This window comes from Urocitellus parryii, chromosome 1 (assembly GCF_045843805.1).
Source record: "Urocitellus parryii isolate mUroPar1 chromosome 1, mUroPar1.hap1, whole genome shotgun sequence".
NCBI lineage: Eukaryota > Metazoa > Chordata > Mammalia > Rodentia > Sciuridae > Urocitellus > Urocitellus parryii.
This window is the reverse complement of record NC_135531.1, coordinates 77,123,958-77,150,235: the sequence shown is the minus strand read 5'-3', so window position 1 is coordinate 77,150,235 and position 26,278 is coordinate 77,123,958.

The following is a 26,278-nucleotide window of genomic DNA, read 5'->3' as shown; positions in this document are numbered from 1 at the left end:
CAGAGCAGAAATGTAACTTGTATTTATTAATAGCAATTTTGCTTCTTGAAATTCTGCAGAGCTAAACTTGGGTATCTTTTCAATCTGGAGTACATGAAGTACTCATTGGGGGAATGAATCTGACACGAATCCAGGTAGATCAAGGAGGAGATATGTCAGAAGACCAAGGTGGTTCTGTCGTTACAATGAGTCAAAACCATTGTTCGTCAAATTTTGCAAAAAAGACATGTAAATTCAGAGATGAAAAATAGAATATGAGGTGGTCATGACCTGATTGTTCTTCAGATAAAACATGCTAAAGAGTTGTTGTTTGAAAGTTCTTGGTGAAGAATCTTTTAATTTTTTTTTTCTGGATGGCTTTATTGAGTTTTGATGCAGTTATAGGCTAGCCATGTTAGTTCTTTTGAGAAATAACAAATTACATTTTGGCTGAACCATAGATATTAGGTTACAATATGAGCTATGACCCAAAACATCCTATAGGAATAACCAAGTAAACATCTAAAAAATTATTAACATGATTCTAACATATTTATCCACCTCAAGAACAAAAAGGAGCCAGTTGTTAAAGATTTGTGAAGACAATTTCACTGGTGACCTTAGACCCCAAGGGAAAAATGTTCATGGATGTGTGAGTACTTCTCTTGTAGGCCAAGTCAAGAAAAAGGATTTTCAGTGGTATCACTTGGAGAACATGATACGTATTTGATAAGTTAAGAGGACACACTGGATTGGTGTCTGGCTTCTGAAAATATTCAGGTTGAGAGATGGCATGAATATCTGCTGTGGTCTTATTGAGCCCATGGGATGAAATAAAATGCACATGTCAGGATGAGAGGAAGTGAAGATGGCCGTGGAGGCCCAGGTCTGTGGGCTTCCTTTAGGTTAGTGGCAGAATGCACCTACTTCAGAAAGCAAAAAACAACCATCTGAAGTTAGTCATTGCCCAGGGACAATAGCCACCTCACCACTAAGACTCAGTCTATAAAATGGCCTGCTGCAAACCAGGGATGACAAACCAAAGGCAGGATAAGAAAGGAGGTCAGTTGGGCCTCCAGTTCATATGCAATGTTAAGATTCAGCTGAGGGAAGTCGGAATTATGGTTTCCATGAGCAACCACTTACAATACTTCCAGAGACAGGAATTAATCCCACACCTGCTGAAGAAAGCAGTTCCCTCAAGTGGAAATTAAAATAACAACAGTCAAACAACATGGAGTCAAGCAACCAATAAACAAAAAGTGTTCACACATTACTAAATGCTCAACAAACTCAAAGAACATCAGCTAGAAAGGGGTCAAACGATTAATTTGACCTGGAACACCTGCATGTCATGGTTTAGGCTCATGTGTGAGATGTGCAGTGTTTGGTCCTAAGCTCATTTCTCCACTCTATACTCACAGGCCTTGCTCCTAGAACCACTGGCCTCATGGAGAAAATACAACAGCAGGGCATTTTGAGTATAAACCTATCAATTCCCAAAATTATAATCCCTAATTTATTTAAATCCACTTTGGTTTGAAGTATAATTGAATTTGACAAATTTCCAGTGCCAACTAGCAATTGTTCTTAAAGAATCAGGAGTCTGTGGACATGTGAGATTTTTGAAGGTAAGAATCAACTCCCATTACATCTTAAATGGGAAAGGCTAAAGGTAATAAATATTTTCATAATAGTTACTATAAAATTTAAGCTAACCTTATTTTGTAGCCTGTCATTATAAAATTGAATATTTTGTCTTTTTATGGAGGGCATTCAGCTTTCCTAAAATATGGAGATGCTGACTTGAGCAGTTTCAAATAATGTCAACTTATAGTTCTAGACTAGACTATAATGTATATAAGAATTCCAATTAATAGAGTGATTTTGCAGAAAACTACATTTTTTTTTGCTTAAAACTTATAAACTATGTTTTTCATGAGAAGTTGATTTACCCTAGGAGTATTTGTTGGTGATAATTAACTGATGGCATTATTAATCTAGCTCAAATTAACTTAATTAGAAAAAGAGGATTGTGTGGATTTTCTTTAAAATCGGGGACATAGCTAAAGGCGTAACTCTGTGATATTTATGTTCCATTTAAATACAGAATCTAATGTTAATTTTGAAACATGTGAATCTTGAATTCTTTTCTATGCCCTAGAGTAAACTCTGTTCCTATTTGGTCAATCAAGTCTACCTCCAGGGTAGGGGAAATAACAGATCTCTGAGACCCAGGGAATTTCCTTGACTCATTTGGGTCACTCTACTTGTCTGTTATTCAGAATTCTTTTTGTTTTAACTTATAGATAATTTGACTCAAAATGACTCAAGGAAAAAAAAAAACTTAGCTCCCACAACTGTAAAACCTAGGCAGTTGTGATTCCTGATTCTTTAAGAACAATTGCTAGTTGGCACTGGAAATCTGTCAGGCAACCTCCAGTTGTTCAAGGATCCACCAGGGCTGGCTGTCTCCACCCTGGTTCTGCTTCCTTTATAGTGGCTTCATCGTGAGGCAGCTTCTCCACTCAGGATGGTCAGATGGTGCCATGGTCTGAATGTGGTATGGGTGTGTCTTTTAAAATTTTACGTGCTGGAGCTCATTCTCCAGTGTGGCCATGTTGAGAAGTGGTGGAACCTATAAGTAGGGCCTAGTGTGAAGTAATTAGATCATTGTGGGGGATCACGAACCTTAAAAGGGATTAATGTGGCGTTCATAGAAACTGATTGAGCTTCTGTGAGCACCTGAGCCACACGCACTTATAATCCCAGTGACCCGGGATAGGGAATCAAGAGGATCTCAAATTTGTGGCCCGCTGGGCAACTTAGGGAGGCCCTGCTCAAAATTAAAAATTAAGAAAAGAAAAAAAGGCTGGTGGATATTGCTTGGTGATATAGCACCCATACTTTCAATCCCTAGTATTGTGCGAGTCTGTGTGCACACGAGCGTGTTCACACACACACACACACACACACACTAAAAAGCAAGCCTGGCCCCCAACTCCTCAGTCTTCCTGTATCTTTTTATGATGGTTTCTGCATATGATGGCTTCCACCATTCTGATGCCATCTGTAATCAGGCCCTCACTAGATCCAAGCAGATGCTGTGCCACACTCTTGAATTTCCAGAACTATGAGCTAAATAAATCTCTTTTGTTTATAAAGTATCCAGCATCAGGTATTTTGCTATAGCAACAGAAAATGGAATCGTCTGATGTTCACTAATGGCTTTAGCTCTCGCCTTAATAGTTTATCAGTAGTCTCAATGGAGAGAGTAACATTTCTCCATCATTTTCATTAAAAGACCTGGGACTGATGCTTCCAGGTTCCAATGGTTATTGGTTCTAATTGACACAGTTTCACCTCACAGCAATCACTATTTCAGAGAAATGTGATGCTCCAGTTGGCAAGTCTAGGTCACATCTCCCTTCCTTGGCAATAAGATGAGGACTTATCAATGAGATAGACCCACAGTGAACAGCATTGGGGAAGCAGGAGCATTTTAAGTAAGGAAAAGGTCTCCCTCATATATGAATAGCCTGGTCAGGTCTGGCCCTCTTGTACTCCTTTTTACCAAGTGGAATTTGTCAGTGTGCATACTTGTGCCTGGCCCCCGATCTTCTCCATTTTCCCCATACTTAAGCCCTTTTGCCTCAAACCCTAGCTTCACATTGGAAGTTTCATGGAACACTCCAAAAATATAATAGTGCCTAGGCCCCCTGAGAACTCCTGATTCAATTGGTCTGAAGTAGAGCCTTCTCAGCCATGGTTTATAAAAGCTTGCTAGGTGATTTTGATGTGCAAGTTGGTTGAGAGCTGGTGCTTCAAATTAAACTTGATGCTGGGAAGAATGTGTCCACCCTTCATACTAAGGAAGAGAAAATTTAAATTTCCACCTTCTCTGGAAGTATTGTCATCTTAGCCAAATCCAACTCTCAAGCTAAGGGAGTAAAGCATTGATAGTGACATTCCAATCATTTGCCAGGATAGAGGAAGCATTTGGAGAAGGAACAGGGCCTCATCATTACTTCTGAAATAATATCAGAAACAGTTCCTCATTTAACACTTGCATATGGTTTACTCAGTCTATAATTAACCTGGCTGACATGAACTATCACACAAATGTTCATTGATGTTTAGAGTAAGAGATATTTTAAAGTGCAGGTGTGTGTGTGTGTGTGTGTGTGTCCTTCACACACACAAAAAAATATCCCTTAAAGAACAGGAATCTTCTGAGAAGTATCTGTTCAGTTCCTTGACCCATTTATTGATTGGGTTATTTATTTATTTATTTATTTTGGTGTTAAGATTTTTGAGTTCTTTATATATTCTAGAGATTAGTGCTCTGACATGCACGTGATAAGAATTCGATATTTCTAGCAATTAGAGAAATGCAAATCAAAACTACTCTAAGATTTTATCTCACTCCAGTCAGAATGGCAGCTATTAAGAATACAAACAACAATAAGTGTTGTCGAGGATGTGGGGAAAAAGGCACACTCATACATTGCTGGTGGGACTGCAAATTGGTGCAGCCAAAATGGGAAGCAGTATGGAGAATCCTTGGAAAACTGGGAATGGAACCACTATTTGACCCAGCTATCCCTCTCCTCTGCCTATACCCAAAGTTCTTAAAAACAGCATATTACAGGGACACAGCCTCATCAATATTTATAGTAGCACAATTCACAATAGCTAAACAGATGCCCTTCAGTAGATGAATAGATAAAGAAAATGTGGTATATATACACAATAGAATACTTTTCAGCATTAAACGAGAATAAAATTATGGCATTTGCAAGTAAATGGATGGAGCTGGAGAATATAATGCTAAGTGAAATTAGTAAATCCCCCAAAACCAAAGGTCGAATGTTTTCTCTGATTTAAGGACGCTGATTCATAATATGTTGCTGGGGTGTGGGGGCAAGGGATTAAATGGACTCTAGATAGGGAAAGAGGAAAAGGGAAAGGAGGGGAACAGAGCGGGAATAGGGGTAGGAAAGATTGTAGAATGAGATGGTCATCATTACCATGAGTACCTGTATGAAGATATGAAGAATGTGACTCTACTTTGTGTACACCAGAGACATGACAAATTGTGCTCTGTATGTGTAATATGAATTGTAATGCATTCTGGTGTCATATATAACAAATTAAAATTAAATTTTTTTTTTTAAAGAGCAGGAATCTTCTGTACTATTGTATTATTGTACCAATTTACTGGCATTTTCTCTGTCACTGAATTGAATCGTCATTGCTTGGCTCTCAAGAACCAAGTTGTATATTTTCTGCTGCATGAATCACTATAAACAACAGCTTTGGGGAGGCACTCAAGGGCCAGTAATTATACTGATGAAATAGAAAGACTGAATTCCAAGGGAGGTTAATTTTAGCAGAAGTCAGATAAAAAATGTTGTCAACTAAAGCAAACATGCTGGCAGTACAGCCAGAATCACAGTGGCAGTGGCCCATTGTTTGGGATGAGTAGTATCTGGGGTCACCACAGAGGAGCCAGACTGGACTTCGTGTCAGTCCCAAGTCACTTTAAAAGTAGGCTATTGAACTGATTATATAATAACCTGAGAAACTACAAGTGGAAGAGATTCTGAATTAGAAATGTAGCCAAGAATACAGAATACTGACCATTTAAAATGCTGTGTAAGCGTTGGGGATGCGGAGAGGCTCAGACACCTTTGTAGTTGAGAACTGACCCAAACTTAAAACATTTGTTCTTTCGTGTAATACACAATTCTATAAAGAAAATCACTGAATGGAGAAAAATAACCTTACAGAAATAACATTACAGATTATTATAAAGGCAATTTAGATGTCTCTTAAAAATCCATGTTTCAATGGAAAAAGAATATAGTGCCATTAAGAAATTACTTGGGCTTCTTATAGCCATTATCTCAATTCAGTTTTTAGAAATGAGGATTGTTGGGGAAAAAAAGGTAAAGGCAACCCATAGAGTCTGCTACCAAAGAGAACATCGGCATAAGTAGTCCAAAATGTTACTTTTAAAAATGCCTCCAAAAACTCAGAGGTCATCTGTGTAGGATAAAAGAGTTCAACTCATAAATATGACAATATACAGGGAAAGAATCGTTTATTCGGGTTTTCCTATAAGAGCTATACCTCAGAGTAAGTTATTGTTGTCGAGGTGTGGCTCCTCCTTAGCAAAGTGCTTTAATGAAGAAGGAAATGAGAATTAGGGAAACACCACTTTACAACCCTTAAAGAACTAATGGATCTGTGAACTCACCATCAATGCCTCCTCACATTGCACAAAGAAAGGCAATCGGATGTCACACACCTCCTAATGGATGAGTATAGCATTATGGATCAGTTGTCTGTCTGTCTGTCTGACTTGAATGTGGTCAAGCCTCTATTCACTACTATCTATGGATAGGAAATAAAGGAACAGGAAACATGCAAAAGACCCCTTGAGAACGCAAACAGCAGGAGCCAGACTGTGAGAAACCCTGTAAGACAAACTACATGATTTCTTGCAAGAAGTAAGGTGAGACAGAATAGGAACCTGTAACTTATTGGAGATGAGAGTCACATTGACTAGTTAGGAATTGTGTCCCTGGTTTGGATTATGTCCCAATTATAGCCAAAGACACTGTAAAAAAAAGTTTATAAACTTATTATGAACATCTAAGTACAGAATGGATAACATGAATGATTTATTGTTAATTTTCAAAAGGTCTTATTTTGGAGATATGTGGTGAAACACAAACAAAATGCTCTAATGCTTAGAATTACCTCAAAATAATCTGATGAGAGTGAGGAAGTGAGAAGGAGTTTAGAAGAAGCCATATGATGAGTACATGCAGGTTGATAACATGTTTTATCTACTTTAGTATGTGTGATGAGAAATCTTATTCCCTTTTTTTTTTCAATAGTTGCTCATAGTTTTTACACCTTAACTTTCCTTCTTCCCCTTGTGCCCCACACCTAGACCAGCTGATACAAAAGTCTGATATCCCCTCTTCTGGCCCAGGAAGGAGATTCAAACCACACAAGCCCCTTCTCAAGCATGCTTACCCCTAGCTTCTCTGTACCTCTTAAGCACAATAAAATCCCTGGCCAACCTCCTTTCTTTGCTCTCAAGCCATTTCCAACCTGTTTTAGAGGACCACTCCACTCTCCCCAGAGATCTCAATTACTTAGCCAGTTGGTCAAAGTTGGGGTGGGGCTGAAGGTGTAGCTCAGTGTTAGAGCATTTACCTAGCATGTGTAAGGTCCTGGGATTAACTTCCAGCACCATTAAAAAAAAAAAAAAAAAAAAAAAAAAACAGTGTGAGTGGGCTGCTATGGCTGTTCTTGCAGCTGCTGTTTGAAGTGGGGGCAGTATTGCTGAGGAATGTATCCTTTCACTTGTGGGGTTGGTGCTAACTCTGGGTGACTTGTGTCAGAATCATATTGCAGCCCAGAGCATGCCAGCTGGAGCCAGAACACTCTTTAGTCACGTCTCCCTCAGAGACATCCAGGAGGAAGTCATAAAACCCATCTTCTTTTCCTTTTCTAAATATAGCTCATAAAGTGCCTGAGATGTTTCCTTTATGCAAGAAAAAAATATGAAAGTTTGGGTAGACCAGACTCATAAAAGCCATTAAATGATTCTAGAATGCAAGCCATGTCTGGGGAAAGAAGAAGCAGTTTCTTAGAAGAGGAGAAGGGAGCATTCATTACTCTTGTGGTTTCCTGCTTACTTTCTGACAAGTCTCAAGCTATTTCTTTGTGAACTGAAGACTTTAATATTAAAAGTAACTCCAAGTTGAAAGCAGATGAATATGTCAATCCATTCACATGTCATGTATTTATTGAATGTCTACATATGCTGGACATATGTAGACACTTCTAGGCACTGGGGATCCAATTAAGGCCAGAGGGACATAGGTTCTCCTCTTATGAAGCTTACATAAAAAGCTTTAAAAAATTGGGGGGCGGTAGACCCAAGTAATTAAGCAAATAAATAGGTTGATATTTAAAATTGTGAGAAGTGCTATAAAAATATGAATTGAAAGCTGAAACAGGATGACTGGAAGTGGTGGGCTCAGTGATGAGCAGGGCTTGTGAAGAGCATAAACAAAATTAGGGCCAACTTTCCTGGAGGCAAGATCTGGTCATTGCAGAGGGCCCTGCAAAGTATGTATCTGATCCTGGGGAAATAAGTGTTCCAGTTATAGAGAACAGCAGGTACTCAGACGTAGGGCTGGGAAGAATACTTTGCATGAGGAGAATTGGATGATGATCAAGAAGGCTGAGGGGGAAGGAACAAGGAGCAGAGTGGCAGGACGTGAGGTCAGGGGAGGCAGAAGCTCTGGCAACTGTGGGAGTAGGTTCTCTGCTGTTGCCATGAACTAAGTGATCCCAGTGGCATAAAGATGGTTTCCTTGAGAGATTCTCCTGAGGAGGACTTTCTGACAGCCCACCACTAAACTGAGGCTGAAGCTTCAGGCCAACAAGAGGTGACTAGAGGCTGGAAGACAGCCAGCTGACTGGAGGCTTCCTGATGATGTTCTCATCTGGGGCAGAGGACAGCTGGATCCAGAGGTGAAGCCCTGGGGCCATTCCTGGGATGACCTACCTCCAGAGGCCCATCACCTAGAGGCCCAGGAAGGTGTGAGAACCAACGAGAGGAATCTGCAAATGCCTAGGAATTAATGTTCTCCACATTCTTGCTTTAAAGTAACATCTCAAGTTCCATGTTCTTTCTCTGAAGAACATTTGGCATTTTAACAGAGTCTATTTTGATTTGAAGATGAAGAGTGGATTTATAGTTAGTCAGCTGTTACTAGGTTATGAATATCAAATAGCGCCATCAAGTGATGAGTATCTGAAATCCTGTCTGCATCAAGTATTTCCCACTGTCTTAGGGCCGGTTTTACATCTTTGTACCATGTAAGAAAAAACTACGTATTTATTTTTATTTTTATTTCTCTCAAACCTTGAGATCATCAGATTCCCAGGAATCCATGGCTTAACAGAGATGTCTTAGAATTGTAGGACATGGAAAATTGCTTCCAACTGCTTTAATTCCCACCTGAGAATCCAGGAAAACTTTGGAGAGAAGACACAGGACAGTGAGAAGGTCATATTGGAACTACCCAAGAGGTGTTTATTTAAAGTGTCTGAGCTTGAGGTTCCTCACCAATGAGGGCCTTTAGGGAGATGGTCTTCCTGAGACTCTAGTCTTAGGCAAGTGACACAGGGCAGATATAGAGATGGAATTGGTACAAGATGGTGCTGGTGCCTTGTTGGCCTTGTATACCAACAGCTGCCTTATTTCTTGCAGGGATGGAAGTGTCTTTGTAGTTATTTTCTATTTACCTAGGCAATGAAATTTATTAACTTAAAATAATAATGAGATGATAACTACTATTGTTAAACACCTATGATGTGCCACACACTTCGCAGGTATTCTTTCAATTATTTCTCATAACAAATAAGTAGCTGGTATCCTTCTACAATTGCTAAAAATGAATCTTGAGGAATTTCTGTAAGTTACCGAAGACTGGGGTCTTAATGCTTGTGAGTGGGACCCTGGATTCCATTACCTGATGTCTTCCTGAAGCCAAGTTCCTCTCCTCAGTGATTACCCCATTCCTCATTCCTCCCTAGAGAAGCCTCTTCTCCCATTTGCCACAGAGCTGGAGCAATGCTGGGGTGGCAGTCAACATTTTTTCCTCTTCAGACTGGCTCATTCCTCATTGGTCTAGTGCTTTCAGGAAGCAGATGGAGCAGACACTGGGATCCTGTGGAGCTCAGAAGACAATCAAACCTTGCTCTATTGGTCCTTTATACATGACGGTTTGCTAATTTGAAATATTATTTTTAAAAAATCACCAAAAGCAGAGATTAACACACTTAGTTCAATAGATGCACGAGACTGGCTGTTATTTTGTTAAAACCAGATTGGTGGTTATTATGTTTTCTAAATGCTGGCCAGTTCCGCACAATGGGTTTTGCTCTAAGTACCAGATGGCTACTAAAATCTAGCCAGAGTCTCTCAGGGTGTCAGGGATTTCTTGGCAGTAGACTGGCATTTGGGGTCCTCTATTAACTCTTTATGATCACTGGAGTGGTAGTTGATACTTTCAATATTTTTACTATCTAAATGGGTCTTTATTCTCAAAGAGTTAAAAAAAAAACCCAAAAGAACGGAAAACTATGTGATTGAATATGAAGAAGGAGCTACTACTAAAATGAAGGACTTAGTTACCAGCTAGGACTAAAATGATGTGTTAGATGCAAAATATAATGTCTCTAAACTGGGTTTAACTGTGACCACTGAGATGAGTGAAAAATGATCTAGCTACACCAGCTTCCTTCCTCTGACTTTGGTGAACATTTTCTAGCCTTTACATTTATGCATATGCCTGGAAGGTTTTCCCAGCCCAACTCCACAGTGTGGTTGTCATTTTTCATCCTCTCTGTTTCAGCTCAGCTGTATCATCCTCAGTACTTCTTTAATGGCTCTGTCAGTCACTCTCTACTTCTTTTACCCACTTTATTCCTTTGGTAGTAGTCCTCACCCCATGGCATGATTTTGGTTATGTATTTATCTCCTGTCTCTTCCTCTGGCATAGAATCTTTGCAAGGGCAGGTCCTAGTGTGCTTGCTTGAATGCTGTGTCCCCAGCTCTTAGATCATAATGCCTGGTACTTTCAGGGACTCAATAAGTATTTGTTAATATATTATCAAACATATGTCATTTAATATATCAATTAATGACTGACATTGAAGATATCAACTCTCTTCTGTAAAAAAAAAAGAAATTCTAAGTTTTTTCCAATTGAACTATCTCTTAATAATTATGAATGTGAATTTATTCCCCAAACTGAATTTGACACACATGTTATACTGCATTAAAAATAGCAAGCAGTTTGAAGGGGGTGGCTCAGTGGGAGAATATTTGCCTCGTATGTACAAGGCCCTAGGTTTAATCTCATGCAGAAAAAGAAAAGAAGGAAGGAAGGAAAGAAATAGCAAGCATATGTGTGGGACTATGGATTTTTTTTCTCTTTTTGAAGAAAATAATGAGAATATTCTGTTATATGAGATTTAGGACAGAGATGGTTTTGAAGCAATAAAGATGTTGGCTGGTATTCATGTTTGCTTCAGTGGGAAGAGTATAAGCAGAAAGAGCAGAAACAAAATTAATTCATTACTATGTTGAGAACTCACATGAAAGAACCCTTGACTGAATTAATGATATAAAAGAGAAAAAGAAAAATAGCCTGCTCAAAGCAGGGGAATGGAGAGTAATATTGTGATTTTTTTTTTTGAGTTTTTTTTTGAGTTTTTTTTTTGAGTTTTTTTTTTTATTGGTCGTTCATAACATTACATAGTTCTTAATACATCATATTACACAGTTGATTCACGTGGATTATGAACTCCCGCTTTTACCCCGTATACAAATTGCTGTATCTCATCAGTTTCCCTTCCATTGATTGACATATTGCCTTTCTAGTGTCTGATGTATTCTGCTGTCTGTCCTATTCTCTACTATCCCCCCTCCCCTCCCCTCCCCTCCCCTCCCCTTTTCTCTCTCTACCCCTTCTACTGTAAATCATTTCTTCCATTTGTATTATCTTGTCTTGCCCCTCCTTTCCTCTTATATGACATTTTGTATAACCCTGAGGATCGCCTTCCATTTCCATGCAATTTCCCTTCTCACTCCCTTTCCCTCCCACCTCTCATCCCTATTTAATGTAAATCTTCTTCTCAAGCTCTTCGTCCCTACCCTGTCCTTGTTTACTCCCCTTATATCAAAGGAGTCATTTGGTATTTGTTTTTTAAAGATTGACTAGCTTCACTTAGCATAATCTGCTCTAATGCCATCCATTTCCCTCCAAATTCTATGATTTTGTCATTTTTTAATGCAGAGTAATACTCCATAGTATATAAATGCCACTTTTTTTTATCCATTCATCTATTGAAGGGCATCTAGGCTGGTTCCACAGTCTTGCTATCGTGAATTGAGCTGCTATGAACATTGATGTAGCAGTGTCCCTGTAGCATGCTCTTGTTAGGGCTTTAGGGAATAGACCGAGAAGGGGAATAGCTGGGTCAAATGGTGGTTCCATTCCCAGCTTTCCAAGAAATCTCCATACTGCTTTCCAAATTGGCTGCACCAATTTGCAGTCCCACCAGCAATGAACAAGAGTGCCCTTTTCCCCGCATCCTCTCCAGCACTTATTGTTGTTTGACTTCCTAATGGCTGCCAGTCTTACTGGAGTGAGATGGTATCTTAGGGTAGTTTTGATTTGCATTTCTCTGACTGCTAGCGATGGTGAGCATTTTTTCATGTACTTATTGATTGATTGTATGTCCTCCTCTGAGAAGTGTCTGTTCAGGTCCTTTGCCCATTTATTGATTGGGTTATTTGTTATCTTATTGTCTAATTTTTTGAGTTCTTTGTATATTCTGGTTATTAGGGCTCTATCTGAAGTGTGTGGAGTAAAGATTTGTTCCCAGGATGTAGGCTCCCTGTTTATCTCTCTTATTGTTTCTTTTGCTGAGAAAAAACTTTTTAGTTTGAGTAAGTCCCATTTGTTGATTCTATTTGTTAACTCTAGCGCTATGGGTGTCCTATTGAGGAATTTGGAGCCCGATCCCACAGCGTGTAGATCATACCCAACTTTTTCTTCTATCAGATGCCATGTCTCTGATTTAATATCAAGCTCCTTGATCCATTTTGAGTTAACTTTTGTGCACGGCGAGAGATAGGGATTCAGATTCATTTTGGTGCAAATGGATTTCCAGTTTTCCCAGCACCATTTGTTGAAGATGCTATCCTTCCTCCATTGCATGCTTTTAGCCCCTTTATCAAAAATAAGATAGTTGTAGTTTTGTGGATTGGTTACTGTGTCCTCTATTCTGTACCATTGGTCCACCCGCCTGTTTTGGTACCAGTACCATGCTGTTTTTGTTACTATTGCTCTGTAGTATAGTTTGAAGTCTGGTATCGCTATACCGCCTGATTCACACTTCCTGCTTAGTATTGTTTTTGCTATTCTGGGTCTTTTATTATTCCATATGAATTTCATGATTCTTTTATCGATTTCTACAAGATATGCTGTTGGGATTTTGATTGGCATTGCATTGAACTTATATAGGACTTTTGGTAATATCGCCATTTTGATGATGTTAGTTCTGCCTATCCATGAGCAGGGTATATTTTTCCATCTTCTAAGGTCTTCTTCTATGTCTTTCTTTAGGGTTCTGTAATTTTCATTGTATAAATCTTTCACCTCTTTTGTTAGGTTGATTCCCAAGTATTTTATTTTTTGGGGGGATATTGTGAATGGAGTAGTTGTCCTCATTTCCGTTTCAGAGGATTTGTCGCTGATATACAGGAATGCCTTTGATTTATGCGTGTTGATCTTATATCCTGCCACTTTGCTGAATTCATTTATTAGCTCTAATAGCTTCTTTGTAGACCCTTTTGGGTCTGCTAGGTATAGAATCATATCATCTGCAAATAGTGATAATTTAAGTTCTTCTTTTCCTATTTTTATGCCTTTAATTTCTTTCGTCTGCCTAATTGCTCTGGCCAGTGTTTCGAGGACTATGTTGAACAGAAGTGGTGAGAGAGGGCATCCCTGTCTTGTACCAGATCTTAGAGGGAATGCCTTCAATTTTTCTCCATTCAGAATGATGCTGGCCTGTGGCTTATCATAGATTGCTTTTACAATGTTGAGGTATGATCCAGTTATCCCTAATTTTTCTAGAGTTTTGAACATAAAGGGATGCTGTACTTTGTCGAAAGCTTTTTCTGCATCTATCGAGATGATCATATGGTTCTTATTTTTAAGTCTATTGATGTGGTGGATAACATTTATTGATTTCCGTATATTGAACCAACCTTGCATCCCAGGGATGAATCCTACTTGATCATGGTGTATAATTTTTTTGATATGTATTTGAATCCGATTCGCCAGAATTTTATTGAGGATTTTTGCATCAAGGTTCATTAGAGATATTGGTCTGTAGTTTTCTTTCTTTGAAGTGTCTTTGTCTGGTTTCGGAATCAGGGTGATGTTGGCCTCGTAGAATGAATTTGGAAGTTCTCCCTCTTTTTCTATTTCCTGAAATAGCTTGAAAAGTATTGGTGTTAGTTCCTCTTTAAAGGTTTTGTAAAACTCTGCTGTATACCCATCCGGTCCTGGGCTTTTCTTAGTTGGTAGTCTTTTGATGGTTTCTTCTATTTCCTCTATTGTTATTGGTCTGTTTAGGTTGTCTATGTCCTCCTGACTCAATCTGGGCAGATCATAAGACTTAAGGAATTTATCTATGCCTTCACTATCTTCTATTTTATTGGAGTATAAGGATTCAAAATAATTTCTGATTATCATCTGTATTTCTGAAGTGTCTGTTGTGATATTGCCTTTTTCATCCCGTGTGCTAGTAATTTGGGTTCTCTCTCTTCTTCTCTTCGTTAGCATGGCTAAGGGTCTGTCAATTTTATTTATTTTTTCAAAAAACCAACTTTTAGTTTTGTCGATTTTTTCAATTGTTTCTTTTGTTTCAATTTCATTAATTTCAGCTCTGATTTTAATTATTTCTTGCCTTCTACTTCTTTTGCTGTTGTTTTGCTCTTCTTTTTCTAGGATTTTGAGATGAAGTATGAGATCATTTATTTGTTGGTTTTTTCTTTTTTTGAGGAATGAACTCCAAGCAATGAATTTTCCTCTTAGAACTGCTTTCAATGTGTCCCATAGATTCCGATATGTTGTGTCTGTGTTTTCATTTGACTCTAGGAATTTTTTAATTTCCTCCTTAATGTCTTCTAGAACCCATTGATCATTAAGCAACCTATTGTTCATTCTCCAGGTGATGCTTGATTTTTCCTTCCTTCTTTTATCATTGATTTTCAGTTTCATTCCATTATGATCAGATAAGATGCATGATATTATCTCTACCCCTTTATATTGTCTAAGAGTTGCCCTGTGACATAATATATGGTCTATTTTTGAGAAGGTTCCATGTGCTGCTGAGAAAAAAGTGTAATTACTTGATGTTGGGTGGTATAGTCTATATATGTCAATTAAGTCTAGGTTATTAATTATGTTATTGAGTTCTATAGTTTCCTTATTTAACTTTTGTTTGGAAGATCTGTCCAGTGGTGAGAGAGGTGTATTAAAGTCTCCCATGATTATTGTATGGTGGTCTATTAGACTCTTGAACTTGAGAAGCGTTTGCTTGATGAACATAGCAGCACCGTTGTTTGGGGCATATATATTTATGATTGTTATGTCTTGTTGGTGTATGGTTCCCTTGAGCAGTATGAAGTGTCCTTCTTTATCCCTTTTGATTAACTTTGGCTTGAAATCTATTTTATTAGATATGAGTATGGACACTCCTGCTTGTTTCCGCAGTCCATATGAGTGGTATGATTTTTCCCAACCTTTCACCTTCAGTCTATGAATATCTTTTCCTATCAGATGCGTCTCCTGTAGGCAGCATATTGTTGGGTCTTGTTTTGTGATCCATTCTACTAGCCTGTGTCTCTTAATTGGTGAGTTTAAGCCATTAACATTTAAGGTTATTATTGAGATATGATTTGTTCTTCCAGCCATATTTGTTTATTGATGTTACTAAACCTGATTTGTTATCCTCTTTGACTACTTTCCCCCCTTTACTGTCCTACCTCCCATTGTTGGTTTTCAATGTTATTTTCCATTTCTTCTTCCTGTAATGTTTTGCCAAGGATTTTTTGAAGAGATGGTTTTCTAGCTGCGAATTCTTTTAACTTTTGTTTATCATGGAAGGTTTTAAATTCATCTTCTATCCTGAAGCTTAATTTCGCCGGATACACGATTCTTGGTTGGAACCCATTTTCTTTCAGTGTTTGAAATATGTTATTCCAGGATCTTCTAGCTTTCAGAGTCTGTGTTGAGAGATCAGCTGTTATCCTGATTGGTTTACCCCTAAATGTAATCTGCTTTCTTTCTCTTGCAGCTTTTAAAATTCTCTCCTTATTCTGTATGTTGGACATCTTCATTATAATGTGTCTAGGTGTGGATCTCTTATGATTTTGCACCATCGGCGTCCTGTAGGCTTCTAGGATTTGGGATTCTGTCACATTCTTCATGTCTGGGAAGTTTTCTTGTATTATTTCACTGAATAGATTGCTTAATCCTTTGGTTTGGAGCTCTGTGCCTTCCTGTATCCCAATGACTCTTAAGTTTGGTCTTTTGATATTATCCCATAGCTCTTGAATGTTCTGCTCATGGTTTCTTAGTAGACTTGCTGAGCTATCTATGTTCTTTTCAAGTTGAAATACTCTGTCTTCATTGTCTGATGTTCTATCTTCTAAGTGATCCACTCTGCTGGTAGTATTCTCAATTGAGTTTTTAAGTTGGTTTATTGTTTCCTGCATTTCTAGTATTTCTATTTGTTTGTTTTTTATTACCTCTATCTCCCTGTGAAATTGATCTTTTACTTCCTGGATTTGTTTGTCAATGTGATCTTTCATTGTCTGATTTTGCTGTCTCATGTCTTCCTTGAGACTCCAGATCATCTGAAGCATATATATCCTGAACTCTTTATCTGATATTCCATCTGTTGCAGCTATTACCTCTTCTAAAGTTGAGTTGACCTGCATTGCTTGTGATCCTTTCTTTCCTTGTCTTTTCATACTGCACGCGCTTCTTTCTGCTTGGTGCAACTGTTGTGTTTTTGAAATTTACTAGCCTGAAATCACCTCTTCCGTAACTGAATGAGCTGTGATCAGTAGAACATGGGCATCATTACATCATCTCTTTGAAATGGCGGCTGCTGTCCTCCTCTGTGGTCCGACCAGTGTCTGGAACCAAACTGGACCGCTTCTCTCCTCTGTCTCAAAGCTGAAACTCAGCCCTAAGCGCTGCCAAAGTCCTAGCGCCAAACCGCTAGAGGCCGTTCACAGACTCAGGCCTGCGGGGCCCAGTCCAGCCGCCTCCGTGGCTGGCGGGATTGTGTCCCTGCTCCGCGTTGCTCCGAACCGGCTGGAGGGGGATGGGGTGGTAGGAGTGTGGATCCTAGCGCTGAACCGCCTGAGGCCGATCCCAGACTCCGCCCTGCAGGGCCCAGATCAGCCGCCGCCGTGACCGGCGGGATTGTGTCCCTGATCCGTGTTGCCGAGATTCAGTCGCCTGGGACAAACTGACCCCTCACACAGACTTACTAGTTATCGGCAGGTCTCCTTCCCGTGGAATATTGTTAGAAGATCTTCAGCAGGTCCCATGCAAGTGTATTTATGTGTCTCTCTGATCCTGTTACTGCGGAGGTATAGAAAATGCTGCTTGCTCACCGGCCGCCATGTTGGATCCCCCATATTGTGATTTTTATCAGAATGAGGCTTGAAAATTCTTCATTGTCCAATTATTTTTGAAAGATATATGCTGGGTTACCTCTTACAAGATTTCAGCTAGATTGCTGTGCCAGTACAGGTCTTTAAAAGAATCTAAAGAGACACTAAATTCTACAGGACTCGGATTGAAAGTCTGAAATGTTGTACTGATTTGGGTGAAGTAAAAGAAAATTTAACTTCTAAAAATGTCCAGTTAAGGAGAAAGAAAACTAGATTTGGGGGGAGCAGGAGGGAGAAATTATATAACCTTGGTCATGCTAGGTGTAGAGTGTCTTTAAGCCTTTTCTCACAGATGGAATGATATTAATATCATAAAGATATTATGATAGATGAAGAAATAAAGAATTTAATTATCCCAAGTTTACATTATTTATTCTTGTGCTTCTAATAAAAAAGTTCATATTCTAAATTCATAAGCCTGCTTAACCCCCAGGATTGGGCATTGATATTTACCTTACGACGGATGAAAACACATTTTATTTGAAATGTTTTGCTTGCTTGGTTATTATTCATTTTCCTCTTGATCTTCAAAGTGCTTCATTGCACACCAATTCTTCTCCCATGCTTTGTTTCAAATACCACTGAGAAGTTCGGCAGTCTTTGTTCTCCCACAGCACTATAGTGCTCAACGAAGAACATTGCCATAGGCTACTATGATATTTTTTGCTGCTTTGGCCTCCTGGAGACCATTCCCCTTTCTTTGGGTAGCAGGACACACACATTTTCTTGGGGAACTAGCCCAGGATGTAAGCTGGCTCCTTGGCATAGGCTGTCATTGTGGCTGGGGTGTTTTCTTGGGGGTGGGTACATAACTTAATTTGATACAATGAGAACTGATCATGAAACTTACAGGAGAAACAGGAGGAGGGTCTTTTCTCCCTGAATTTGGAGTGCTGGGCATCTTAACCTGGAGGAATGAAGCCTACTATGAGGATTGAACTGGCTAGAAATGAAGCAACAGAGAGGCTGGCACAATCATGAGATGGAAAAAGGCTACAGCTTTATCTGAGCAGGTAAATTCAGCCTGTCACTTGTTCTCTGATGAGTGATGAGTCATGTTTTAGGGATTCAATATGATTGCACTCATTAATGACTGTCTATATTAAAGGTAAACTCATCTATGATAAAATGAGTAAAAATTAGGTGATGGAAAAGTTTTCAAAAAGTTAGCTTTCTAATTAGAAGGACCATTCCTGTTTCTAAGATTGCATGTCTCCTCGATTTTTGGATGTTAAATTATCCTTTCTTTGTGATAGTGGATGGTATTTTTTAATGTCCATATTGTTAAGGCAAAGATTGCAATAAATCACTGAGTTAATCTTAAAGCAAGAGACAGCGGTCTGGATCCACCAGCTGGCAGGCCAAGGGGTAGGCTGCAAGTCTATACCCTTTGACTCCCTTCCAGGGTTTGAGTACACCTTTTATAGTCCAAAACAATATTAAAGCATAAGTGTCTCTTGCTATGATTCAAAACCATAAGCAAACGTTATGAGATCTAAAATCATATGCAGAAAAGAGAGCAGGCCAAAACATCCCTAGTTGTGTACAAGTTAAAGAATGGTTACTAATATCTAGACAATCAATCATCTAGACAGGTACATTGTCCAAGAAAAACGGGAAGCAAAGAGAGAACACTTTTACATTGTATAAGAATTGCCATTTTATGTTGCCAAACATGCTATGCTGAGCAACTATTGATGGGTACAGAGGTAGGGCTTTCCCTGAAAGAAGCATTTCTTACCTGATGTGGAGTTTCAGGGCAAAATGGAGTCTGTTTGGTCTTTGACCATATAGCCTGGCCCATAACAATATTTGTAAAATAACTTAACAATAAGTGACGATAGCTGCCATAGTCCCCATATTTTTAATAGATTAAACCAATAAATTTATGTCTTCCTCAAGTACAAGCAGAATATAGGGAGTATCCCTCCTGTTCATTCATGGATCCAGACTGGCTTCCATGTTGTGGCTCTGTCTATCCTCATTTAAGTAAGGTAGAGAAGAAGAGAAGATTGCAGGAGGAAGGTGTTTACTGGCTAAGCCTAGAAGAGACTTATAATTACTTTCTTTTCCTATTTCATGATTAGATCTCACCATGTGCCCAACCTAATAGAAAATGAGCCTGGAAAATACAATTTAGCAGTAGGACTAGTACCAGATCCCTTCAACATTTGACAAAATTAAATCTCAAGCCTTCTGTTCAAGCAAAAAGAACATCTCCTTTGTTCTTTGAAAACTTAATAGTCCACAAAATCAAAATAATTTGGCAACCACCAATCTTCTTCAACACCTTCATTTTATAAATGAGAAAACATAATTACAGAAGGTTAAGTAATTTACCCAAGATAGCACAGCTCTAAAATGGCACATCTGTACTTAAATGAACAAAAGCCAGGACAGACTGCTTCCACTAAGCTAATATTTCCCACCGTTCAGTCATTCAAGTCATTACCTTGCTATCCATTGAACTGTAGCCCCTCAATATGTTAAAGTCTCCAACTATCTCAGAAAGGGACCTTATTTGGAAGTGGAGTCTTTATAACAGTAATGAAATTAAAATGAATTTATTAGGGGGGTCTTAATCCAGTGTTATTGAGTCTTTATTAAAGGGGGAGGGATTTGGACACACATTGAGGGGAGACAGTGTGAAGACACAGAGAGAATGGCATCTACAAGCCAGACAATGCCCGGGGCTACCAGAAGCTAGGGCAGAGGCCTGGGACAAATTCTCCCTGATAACCCTCAGAAGGGACCAACCTTTCTGACACTTTGGTTTCAGACCTTCCCACTTCTAGAACTACAAAACAATAAATTCCTTCTGTTTTAGCCACCAGTTTGTGGCACTGGGCTATGGCAGCCCTAGACAACTCACACAACCTTTATGATTTTTGCCATATTTGTGACCCTCTAGCTGTTATGATTTGTTATTTATAGTCTTCTCCAAGATGACTCACTTTTAACATTTAAATATACATAGGACTAGGATTCCCTTGGCATGTAGCTTTGCCTGTCTGCACTTTCATAGCCTGGTGTCTTTAGTCTGGGTAAGAGCTCTCACCTGACTGAGCCAGGTGGGGAGAGGTGAGAAGACTCCAATAACAGTGGAAATACAATGTGATGGCCGCACTAGTTCTGAGCTGGTTTATTGCTTCACTAGACCAGAATTTTCTTGGTTTCTGAACCTACAAGAATACCAGGAGCACGGGGGCCTCCTGGGGAAGCTGAGACACCAGATGCAGTTCTGAAGACAGCAGATAGAGGCTGGTGCACAGGGGTCCTTACTCCTCCCTGGTTGAGGTAAGTCTTTTTCATATGTGGTTAACACTGACCCATGCTGTGTGTGTTTCTACATCCTTATGCATATGTTCATGATTAAACATCTATTAAGCAAGACACGATAGATATGAAGTTAAAAGTGAAAAAATAAATAAGTGAAGTTAAAAGGAAAAAAAAAGAACAGTGATATATCAATCTATTTTGTTTTAAAAGGACCAACACCCATAAAGACAGAAAGGCCCTATGGAGACAGGTAATCTGAAAATTCAAATAGAATTATACCAAATGGGCAAAACCTATACCTGTGTTTTAAGACTTCTGACAAATTCTAACTTGTTTTCAGGAAACAGAGAGGTAAAAAAATGGCAGGGAATAGGTGAAGGAAGATTGCTTTAATCATAGAAAAGTGGAGATTGGAATAAAATTGCAAATATAAGAAAGTCAATTACTCTATCCATTTTTCCCAAAGGTATGGATTATTCAATTTGTAGTTTTCTTGGCCTCTTCCCTTTCCTGGAACTTTTCCTTACTCATTTGCACTTCAATCAGGGAATTTCTTTTTGCTTCTCAAAGGTGAATGAAAAGTTCAGGTGGGGAGAAAGGTGGAGTTGAGTGCTGATGTAGCTTGGGTTCTGCAGAAAGAGATTTCATCATGTTCCTTTCTGGGAGGCACAAAGGTGTCTCATGCTGTTCTCTAATCTCTATGTCCTTTAGTTTACTTTGGGTTTGAAATGGACCAGTTTTTTTTTTTAGAACCAGAATCTGCTGAAAGACACAGTATTTTATTTCATTTCAATTTGTGCCATAGGCAAATATGGATTCTAAAAATACTGGCAGAAATACTGTTTATTTTATTTCAACTAAAAATGTGGATATTTAAAATGAGTGGGTAAAAGGCTAAAAATCTATATGTCCAGCTTTGAAATAATTTAGATAGAAGGAATGAAGAATAAAAGCTAAGCATTTTTGAGCACTTATGTCAGATATTTTGATTCATTCATTTATTAGTTTTCCAGCAGGCACTTGATGGTTCAGATTTGGAGGGTACAAAAGAATATATGGGAGGGAGTCTCCCTCCCAAGTCTCTCTCCAGCTACTTAATTTTCCTATTCAGAGGTCACCAAAAGGATTTGATTCTTGTGTGTCCCTACAGAAATATTTCATGCATATTGAAACTAATGTTTCATTTTTAAAACATGCACACAAATGATGGCATGTTGAGTATTTATCTTTTTATAATTTGGTTTTTCGCTGAACAGTTTATTTTGAAGACTATTTTATGCAAGTACACAAAGAATTTCCTTTATCATTTTTCTTTGTATGGATGTAATTTTTTAAAAATATGATCACTATTTTGTTATTTTTATTAAGGTTATTTCTAAGCCTCTATAAGTACAATTCTAAGATGAGAAACTATATACATAATGCCATTCTTTTAATTGTGTGATAACATCTGTGATCAACTTCTTGAAGTGGAATTACTTTTTTCAAGTGTATGTCTAGAGCCCTCTGTTTCTGGCACTTCCCAGGATTCACTTTTTTGGCTATCTGCTGATCTCCCCAGGCCCTTTGCTTGTGAGGAAATTGTGTCCTTAGTCAAGAGAAGGTGTCAGAAATTACCATGTTTTGCCTGTTTTGTTTTTAAACTTAATTATATATAAAATATGTGGAAAAGCAGAGCAAATGGATACCCAATGCCTATCACCTAGATTTGACTTCCATATATTTTTTGCCATATTTGTTTCATTTTTTTCTGAAGCATTTAAAAATAAATACTAGACACTTATTTATTAAATAATAGATGTTGCCACATATACCTGCATGGGCACTATATCTGTTTTTATTCTCACTAGCAGAGAGTTAATAAGACCTTCATATAATAGTTTGGTTAAGCTCTCTAAACCTTTGATGCTGTTACTATTAACCCCTTTTGCAAATGAAAAAAACTGAAGTCCAAATGAATAAACATAACAAAAAGCAGAATTAAGGTTGGCTTGTCTACATATGAATATACCTTCTTTCAGCCACACCATACTCTTATTTTGTTATTCATATTGAATTATAGATACAAATTCCTTTGCTATGTTTCTTATAACATTCACATGCTTGTAATTAGGATGTTATGGTAGTATACAACTTTAGCACTTAATTTTTCAAAGAACTTCCATATTTGTATTTTTATAGTCACAAAAAGTCCCAGGGTGACAAGTGATAGATGTGAACATTTTGAAGATAATAAAATTTTAAAAAGAAAGAACATTTAGTTACTGCATAAGGTACACAATGAGTGAGTGGTCAATCTTTGTCTAGAAACTTCCTATTCAGTACCATGTTATATATGAAGACTGCAGAAGGCTGACTCTGCCTCAAACTCAAGTAGCAGGACACAGTCAGCACAAGCAAGTGCACTTACCTCTCTCCCATTAGTGATCCTTGGTCCTTTGAACCTGGGATGGGTAATAATATGTGATTTCACAAGGCTCTCTCATCAATTTTTTTTAAAATTAGGAGCATATAATTTTAGTTTTTTTCTTTTAAAAGACATGACAAACTCCTGAAAATGGAGGAGATAGGAGGCAATGGTTGTAAGTATGTAAGAAACAAGTTCTGAGATCATAGGAGACTACAGGCTCACTAAAGTAAAGATTGGTTAATTCTTTTTTAAATGAATATTTGATATGCCAAGATATGTCATCTACATGTATCATAAAACATGAACAGAAGGAATGCCTGAGGAACCATTACCCATCCTCAGAACGCCAACACTATCTGTGCCACTGGAGCTACCTGTGTATTCCTTGCCAATCCTGTCTCCCTATCTCCCCTACAGGTGGCACAGTTCTGAATTTGGGGATTTTAAAATCAATTCAACCACATATGTGTATGTTTCTCAGCAATACATGATTCAGATTTTGAGAGAGTTTCAGAATTTGGGGAACATTGTACAAACTTAATGAGAATTTGTTAAAAGAATGAATAAATGAATGTATGAATGGTAAGCAAAGATGCTTAATCCATGCTCTTTTATCAACTATTGAAACTAGCAAAGATGTGGTGCATTATTAAAATCTTCTTTTTAAACAATCCACACTGATATTTTATTATGAATATTGTGGTTAAGTACAATAAAAGAGATTCTTCTTATTAATAGCCATTAAGAGTAAGAGGGTGCTGATGTTCAGGCTAATGCAAAACTAGTTCTTTTTCATACTTAGTAGACATTAAGATGGGCGGTGTTTAGGATTGTGATCTGTGGGAGGATCCCAGACCATTAAAAACAAAGGACTCTGTTTTGTGTATCTGATGAAACTTTTGTGGCATATTTTGGGGAAAAAAGTAAACTAAATTAATTAACTATGGTATCAATATTACATTTCCCAAATAAAATGTAAACATGCTAAATATATTAAACACCAATACTTCAAAAAGAATTAAGAGTTTAGGAACTTCCAAAATTTGCAATCATTGGTGAGTGTGGTTAATTTTATCCCATTGCTTTGGTGCACTCTGAAGCCGACAAGCTAACCAGAGAATGCACTTTCACTCCGTTATATCAAGAACTGAAATGACTGTGTTTATTTCAAGGTCTTGGTTTCAAATGCAAAGTCATCAACCAGTTGCACTATAATTAAGTCGTCAAGAAGTAAGAAAATTCTCTTTTAAAAAATGGTGTTAGCACAGCTTGTTCTAGGAAGTTAGAAGCAAGCAAGATGAGTTAGCTGTTCATGGCTAAAAGTAAAACCTACTAAGAAGGTACTTTAAGCAATTTAGGACATTAAGGCTGTTACACATGTAATGGATATTTTTTCTTGTGTTGTATAAATTAAAATAGGAAAAATATATTTGGAGTATTTTACCTTCAGGTAAAATAATTAAAATCAAAGAGGAAGATAAATAAAAACTAACAACAAGGTAACAACAATGTCTTTTAATGTTTTTGGAGCTCTTACTATGCCTGGCATTATTCTAAGTATCAAAAGTATTATCTCATTGAATCCTTAAGAAGATAGTTGTTACCAGTCTGATTTTAGAGATTAATAAAAAGGAAAAGGTAAGTCCCACATGATAGTCAGAATTTAAAATATCATGTAGTTTGTATTGGGTCTCTACTGCTGCCATAACATATTGCTACAATTTGGGTGGTTTAACACAAATATATTATCTCACATTGCTGGAGAACCCAAGTCTGACACAGTCTCAATGGACTAAAATCCACATTCAGCAAGGCTGCATTCCTTTTTGGAGTCTATTGGAGAAAATCTGTTTCCGTTCCTATTCCATCTTCCAGAGACTGCCCTTGTTCTTTGGGGGCAAAGCTCCTTCTTCCAAACTCAAAGCTGGCAAAAGTGAGTGAGTACCTACTCCTATTACGCTTCCCTGACCTCCTCTCCAGCCTCCCTTGTTTACTTTTAGGGACCCATGTGATGGCATTGTCTACACCTACAGTCCTGGATAATGTCACCACTGAAAGGTCCACTGATTAGCAATCTTAATTCCATCTGCAACTTCAATTCCCATTTGCCATGTGACATCTTCATTGTTCCTAGCATGAGAACCCAGACATTTGGGGGTCACTCTTCTGCATATCATATAATCTTATTCTAAAGCTCATGCTCTTAAAAATTTCATTCTACTAATAGATTGTACTGTAGTGTTATAGTAATATAGTATATAGTAATATAGTATACATACACAGTAATATAGCATTTTAAAAATACAGTTTAATAGTATTACAGTACTATACTTCAGTATTACAGTAATACAATGAGATAGTATTTAGTGGCAATATAGCATACAGTATGCAGTATTACAGTATCATAGTACTGTACTACAATATTACAGAAATGCAGTATTACTTTGGGAAACCTAGCTTATAGGTTTGTGGTTATATATAGTCCAAAGCAATTTTATCTCAATCTTGTTTTCTATAGAAATGTTGATTTATTTTGGTCATCCATGCACTAACTATTCTCTGAGCATTGTCCATTAAGTACAAGGATGGAATATTCACTATTGGATAGAAATTCTGGTGCAACCAAGTTCTTCCATGGGGGGAGGCCTTTTGCCTATCTGAGGCAAGACCAATAGTGTGCAGCTGAGTTATGGAGGATCCAATTTATCCCTTCTCCTGGTACTGGACTAAATCTGCCTTTGTCCCTCCTGGGACTTTATGCCTGTACAATAGATTTATTCCTGCAACTCCTCTCTGTCTCCTCTATGAATTCTTGACAACTATTCATTTTTACCTATTCTTGGCAACTAGACCCTATTTAAGTATGAACCTCCCTACACAATACTCTGTGCCCTAGTCTATATGTAGGTTATTAGATCCTCTAGCTGGTTTATTCCACTACCTGGCTGAGCTTTGGATGTGGACACATATGTAGACTACAGTCAAGAACTGTGAGTTAAAAAAGGAAAGGGAGATGGAAATATTTGAAGCTATAAGGAAGGGAATTGGAATAAGCTGGGGATGTTTATAGGTTGAAAGAGCCAGTGGAGAATGGCAGTGACTAAGAATGAAGAAAGATCTAAATCTTGAAAGAGAAAGGAAGGGATGGAATCAAGGAGGGTAATTCTAAGAAGGAGTAGAGGTTATTTACGTCATAGGGGAGGTCGAGATTAAAAATGAGAAAGGAAACAATGTTGGGCCAG